Below are 7,319 nucleotides of genomic sequence, written 5' to 3' on the forward strand. Positions count from 1 at the left end.
TTGTATGCTTGCTGAATAGTGATGGTTTGGTCACACACACCGACCGCGGAGGAAAAGAAATATCCTTCAGCGCATGTGCAAAGCGACGGGTGTCTATTCGTGCCGATTCCTGTCCCGGGGAGATGGGTCAAACGCAGGCACTTGTTTTTTCAATATTTATTTATTTTTGAATAAGTGTCATTTTGTATCTTTTTCCGAGATTGATGCAGGAAAAAAAAAAACAGGAAAACAGTAAACCTGACCAATGATGTTTTCAGGAGACGTGCGTTGCGAGTCTGTTTTTTCATACTCCTCGTGGTGAGAGTCTGGAATAAATTGCAGGGGCAAGGGTAGTGGCAGAGGCGATGGAGGGTATTGGAATCCAGAACAATATGTGGAGAATGGAGGGATGTGGACCTTGTGTGGGCAGACGGGATTGGTTCAGCTCGGCATGAAATTACTAGTTAAATTAGTTCAGAACACGCAGTGATCGGAAAGGCCTGTTCCCGTTCTGTCCCTTTCTGGTTTGGTGAGACCACAGCTGGAGCACCGCGTAAATCTCTGGTCGCCCGCCTCAGAAAGGACTAAAGAATTCACAACGGGAGGACTCGAGTCAGGAGGAGACTGGATAGTGACTGTGCACTGATCCCAAATATGAACGTGGTGTAACAATGATTGTCCCCTCCGTCGCAGCAGGTCCCACTGTCACGAATCATTTGTGGGGCAATGTAAACTGAGGCAAATTACACAAGCTGTTCGTAAGAGGAAATGCTCGACTTCATTCACAAACTCCGTCATTGAATTGTTGTGTTCACTTTACGAGGCAGTGCCTGACCGAATGACGAAAGTGTGGAGCGACTGGGTTTGTTTTTTTTTAATTAAAGTAAAGGTCTCCGACTTTTGCTATAAACTGAAAAGTCACGGGCCTGTGCTAATCGCAAAATCCTACGAGCCTGCGTTGACTGCGCACTCGTTCCAGAATTCAGACCCACCACAACAACCACGCGGTGCACTATATCTTGACTTCAAAACTACGAAAATGCATGTGAATTGTCCACCTTCCCCATCTCCGACCCGCATTGACGGTGGGTAGAACTTACAATCAAGACGCGCTGTAACACGGCTCCCCCAACCCACTTCCTGCCATCATTCACACACACACACACACACACACACACACACACACACACACACACACACACACACACACACACAATCTCGCTCGTTTTCCCAATCACTTCAAGCCGAGGGAAGCACCGCTCTCGCTTCCCCACCTCGCTCAGTCACTCCCTCACAGCTCGCCCTCACAACCACATCCCTCTATCCCTCAATCACGATGCACGCTCCTCCATCCGGTTCTGGTCCACACCGCTGCTCCTAACGTCCAGGAACTGCCGGTCCATGGGACACTCCTGCATGAGAGATCAGGCGGTGAATGTGAGTATCTGGGGCCCGGACTGGAGACACTGCTGCCGCCTCCAGACTCCGCTCAGTGCACGGCTTGAGTAATGAACTGAATCACCGAGGTGAACGGATATTTCACCGCACTGATCAGCTGTTCCCTGAATTTCGACTGAGTGACCGCGTAAATAAATGTGTTCGTGCAGCAGCTGAAATTCTTCAGCAAGGCTCCGACGAGGTGGAAGATCCATTCAGAATCATTGAAATTGAATCGTATTCCTTTGATCTCATAATACAAGAAATTTACAACGTTCGTCATCCACAGGAGGATGAAGCTGCCGGAGAGGGTGAAGAGTAAAACAACAGACCTCCTCCGGCTCTCCATCTCCGGGTCCCTGCTGCGCTCCCCCTTGCTCTGACCCCTCAGCCCCTTACGGACACGACTGGTCACAACAATGTGCCTGACCGTCAGAGAGTTGAGCAGCAGAATCACAATGAACGGGATGAACGGATTTAAAACTACATCGAGCCAACGGTTTACGACCCATCCGAGGTCAGTTGAAGTGTTGGCCGTGAGTTTACAGCGCCACGGTACATTGTTGATTATCTGTCTGGCTCCAAAGAGAAAGTAGCGGGGAACGTTTTTCAGAAAGGACAGCAAGCCGGTTGTTGTGAGAACTACAACCGCAGTTTTCCCCGTGCAATATTTAGTTTTCAGCTTCTGACAGCAGATGGCGACAAACCGATCAAAAGTGAAGGCGACGGTGAACCAGACAGAGCAGTATGTGGCTGCGATTCTCAGTACCTCTATGATCTTGCACGTAGGGTAACTCCTCAGAAAATTCCACGGAAAGTAATAATCTAAGACTTGACGCCCAAGGACCTCTATGACTACGGTCAGCAGATCCCCCGCTGCCATGGCCACCAGGTAGCGAGTGGTGCAGGTAGAGAGGCCGCACTTTCCCCGGGACAGGATCACAATCGCCGCTAAATTCACTGCAGGGAGAGAGAAGAGAACACACACCGGGCATTATTAAACTCATTCTCCGGGAATGGAGAGAGGTTCGGGTTTCAGCCAGAGGTCAGGAAACTAGATGCGTCACAAACATGGGTCACACTGTCACTGAGCTACCTTCTTCAGTGTGGAGATGAAGGGATATGTCGGTAATCGTCGGGGTTAAACACGAGCTGCACGAACGACAACGATCGGGACTTAACGCGATTCTAGTCGTGGTGGACCCGGTTTCACTGATTTCCAGGGACTGTCCGGGCCTCTGGAAATTCAACACCTGACGGGGCCGAAACAGCATCCAGAGGGCTAAAACACACACAGCTTGCTGGTGGAACTCAGCAGTTTGCGCGATGTTGAACAGACACCGAGATATCCATCCGAGACACCTCTTCAGGGCCGAAGGGCGCACCGAGCGAGGTCGGGTCTCTGAGGGAAAGCCGGGACAACATAGTAACCAGACGCTGAGTGGCTCCGTTAATGGATTACTTCTGCAGCGCAACTCGTTTCGAAAACTAACGTCAGTAGATCCGAGGACTAGTCTCAGGAGATCGGGCCAAATTATTGACAAATTGGCAATACAATGCGACATGACAGATTCTACAGGGAGAAGTGAAACACAGACGCAAGGGTTCAATCTGATCAGAAACACAATGACTGATTTCAGTCTCTTCAATCGCTTCCAATCACACCGTCCCGGAGTGCTGCCCGCCCCCAAGACTAGGGCAACTCTGGAGGCGGTGCCACTGGAAGTCATCTCGTCGCTCCTTCCTGGAGAGCTGCCTGTCCTCAGCACTGGGAAACATTGAGAAGGTGCCATTAAAACCGGCTCCCAAAACTGGAACAACTCTGTAGAGGGTGTCTTTAAAGGACCAACTATTCACTCCGGTCAGTAACTCATAAACAGCCAACACCACAATGTATAACTTTACTAGTCTCACATTCCCGGAGAGCTGCCTGTTCCCAGCATTGGTACCACCCTGAACAAAGTTCCATCAAATGCAAGAACAACGTTCGAGTCAATCCTGTGAGTTAGAGGAGAGACAGGGGTTTAGTTCAGTTTGTTATTTAATCAGCATATTGAAGAGTCTGGATATATATCACTGACGGGTATTACGGCCACGAGCATCAAGCGGGAAGCTTGTAAAATGACCCCAAACAGCTCACACCGGTTTACAGACAGAAGTGCCAGAGACGAATAGCTCTGCTCACTCACCGGGAACTCCAATGGCGACAATGAACACGCTCAATATACTATACACAGGCCAGAACCTATCCAACAATGCAGACATTTTCTCTCGCCCGTCGGCGTGTGATGCAGAATATCTCCAGGAATGAAATGCCGAGGCTGCACCTACCTGGGGTTTTAGTACCATTTACCGACTCCACGGGGACAGGTTTAAAAATAAACATTTTTCAAATTCATTTACAATCTGATTACTTCAGCCAAGTGCAGTCCCTCGTTGCAACACTGTGATTACCTCATTGAATTAATTGTGAAACTGACACAATGGAAATTGTGATGCGACTTAGGGTTGTAAATTCCGAGTGTCATTCCTGCAGCAAAGGGGGTACAGTATTGTTTCGAACACCATCAGACCCAACTCGCCACCTCACCTTGCGCAAGTGTGACTCTTGTCTATTGGCTGAGCAGATCAACAGAGAGTTAAGGGGCCTCCTCACTCTGATTTTCCATCAACTGTAATCAGAGCTCATCTCACTGTAACCTTATCTCCCACTCCCGATACAAGAAACCATCCTCAGCTGGTTCGGGTGAAGTGTACCAACCTTTGTCCTGGATCGTGAACATGTCAACATTCATCAGCAATCAGAGGAATGTTTGCTCTGAGAAAATAAACTCTGCCTTCTGATTGTCCTACATAGACCAGAAAAAGGCAATGATCGGGAAATGTCCATTCGGCCCACAGTGATTGTGCCATCCATGACGTCGTATGAAATGGAACGCACCTACCATCACTTGATAGGTCCCCCTACTCTCCCTGACTGTCCACCTGTCAGCCCTCACAGCATTCATCATGGACTTCCGGAATCTCAGTTCTCAGCAGCTTTTTGAACATCTGTGTGGGTTTGTTGGAACCGATAAAAGCGACTGAACCTTCAAAGATGTCTCATCAATTGCAAAGAGCTTCGACTGTAAATCTGCACTTCAAAGGAACCGTTTGTCAGACACAACATCTTGAATTGTAACATTGTAGTTTGAGTTACTGTATTGAATCACCTACTATTACCATTGTCAACAGGATTAAAACGTCTTGACGTAATTTGAGTTTGAGAGTCTCCGCCGAGACTGTGTACAAGAAAATGTCTATTTGTGGTGATGAACAAACACTTTCATATCCACCAAGCTGCAAAGTGTCTTCAGTCACTCCCTCACAGTCAGAATATTTGGGGACTCCTTCAGGACCGACGCCTAAACCTAATGCATGGACTGCAAACTCAGCAGTCTAAGGGAATGACTGTGTGTCAAAGACCACGACGGAGAGCGGGAGGTGCGGATAGGAAAGTGTACTGGTGTATGTCATCTCTCCACAGCGATGTATCGGTCCCTAGACTAATCACACTGCCCCCTCTTTCTCCTTCTTTTCAATCCTTTTGTTAATAGAAAGATAATGCATAGACCATTATAATATTACTACACAATTGTTGAGATGACATTGTTAATGGATAACATATGTAGACATATATCGTTAGATATTCATTTAATACATAGGTAATGAACGTCAAAAATGTTCGAGTACAAATGTAGAATGAATATCTATATATATAATAAAATATACCCCTCAAAAAACTAATCTCAATAATACTAACCAAAATTTTATAAAAAAACTAAGAACAGAAAAGAAAATAGGCTGTTTATAACATCAAGAAAAAAAGGATCATTATTGTCATCAACTCTGAACCTCCCTGGGTATATCAACACTTAATAGGTTCGAAAATAGATCAAATCACATCATATGAATGTGTTGAATAAAAGGCCGACAAGTCTTTTCGAATTTAATAGATGGACCACATATAAGACTTCTGAGTTTCTTTTAAGTATAGGGTTCTCAGATTATTAACTGCACGTATAAAATAGCTGCTCTGTAGAGTGATAATGGTTTATTTGTGGGTAACTGATGGTAATGCTCTGTTTAGTTGGAATGTATAATTATTGGTAACGGAGAAAACTAACCAATGGTAGCAATGTTGTTCTATCTGTATGTGTGGGAACCTGGAGTGAGTGCGCGAGTTTTTCGGGGAGGAGAACCGAAGAAGGAGGACGTCCTAGATGCGCTTTGCTCGATCACCGAGGTTGGTCCCAGACGGCGGGTCGAGGAGGTCGGAGAAGATCGAATAGTGAACCGAGGACTTCGATAATTGAGCTCCAACGGTTGTGCACTAATTGGCTAAACTCTGATACGTTTTTGCGCCTTTTCTTTTCATTCCTTTTTTTAATATGTTGTTTCACTATTAATTACCTTGTTCTAGTAAGATTTATAAAGTGTACTCTGTAAACGTAATGGTGTTCAGTCTGATATTGTGTGCGCCAGTTGGTACCAGTGTGCATTTCACAGCAATCACGCATACAAGAGTCACCGTTTGGCGGGTGGACGGATTTTCGACTGGACATAGATCAGCAGATAGCGTGAGCGTTACGTAAGTTTAAGCATAACATAGCTAGAGAGAACCAATGAAACGTGGTGGGAGGATTAATCTCTTTCCAGTTCAGCAAAATAGATCTTTTAGCCATTACTGTAAGAAATGCAATCATTGAACGCGCTGAAAATGTTCCTTCATTGGTAAACCAAAAATTGCAGTAATAGGATGAGGTTGTAAATCAATATTCAAAACAGTTGAGGTGATGTCAAAGATATCATCCCAATCTTTTTTCAGAGTGGGACATGACCAAAATATATGAGTTAAAGAAGCGGTCTCAGAATGACATCTGTCACAAACCGGACTTGCCTGAGAATAATAACGAGCAAAGTTATCCTTAGACATATGGGCCCTTTGAACTATTTTGAACTGAATCAACGAATGTTTAGCACACATAGAGGATGAGTTAACTGATTGAACATTTTTCCCATTTTTCGATAGATATGGTAAGCTTAAGTTCCCTTTCCTAATCATTTTAAATTTTGTTAGATGCATCTGAACGAATTTCCATAATTATATTATAGATAGATGCTATTGCACCTTTCTGAGAAGGATTTAAATCTATTTTTCCCCAAACTATCTATAGAGTATAGATTCGGGAAAGTAGGAAGGAGGGTATTTAAACAGATTCTAACCTGTAAATATCTAAAAAAATGGGATCTAGGTAAATTATATTTTTAGATAATTGTTAGATAAATGACATGGAACAATTATCAAAAATAAATCACTAAATCGTGATATACCTTTAGTTTTCCAAGTCAAACAGGCTTGTCCCAGAATAGAGAGATAGAAAAAAATACATATAATTGGACTTGCGAGAATAAATTGATTCAACGCCAAAAATTACCGAAATTGAAATCACATTAGTAAAGTGTTTTACTATTGGATTATCCAATAACTTATGCAATTTAGAAAGTGCAAAGGGAGCGAAGTCCCTAAGATAGAACCCAGTGAAAACCCTTGTACCGATTTACATTCGAGATTTACCCAGCGAGGGCTTAAGGTTATATCCAAGTCCCATAGCTAAAAATTCAAATAGTAGATATTAATTGCCAAATAATAAAACCTAAATTTAGGCAGCGCCAGTCCACCCTCCTTTCTAGACTTGTGTAAGTATCTTTTGCCTAGCCTCGGATTTTTATTCTGTCAAATATAAGAAGAAATTTTAGAATCACCACTGTCAAAAAAAAAAAGAATCCGAATAAAAATTGGTGCCGCCTGAAAAAATACAAATATTTAGGTAATATAATCATCTTGATAGCATTGATCCGGA

The sequence above is a fragment of the Hypanus sabinus genome, unplaced genomic scaffold, assembly GCF_030144855.1.
Source record: "Hypanus sabinus isolate sHypSab1 unplaced genomic scaffold, sHypSab1.hap1 scaffold_107, whole genome shotgun sequence".
Classification (NCBI taxonomy): Eukaryota; Metazoa; Chordata; class Chondrichthyes; order Myliobatiformes; family Dasyatidae; genus Hypanus; species Hypanus sabinus.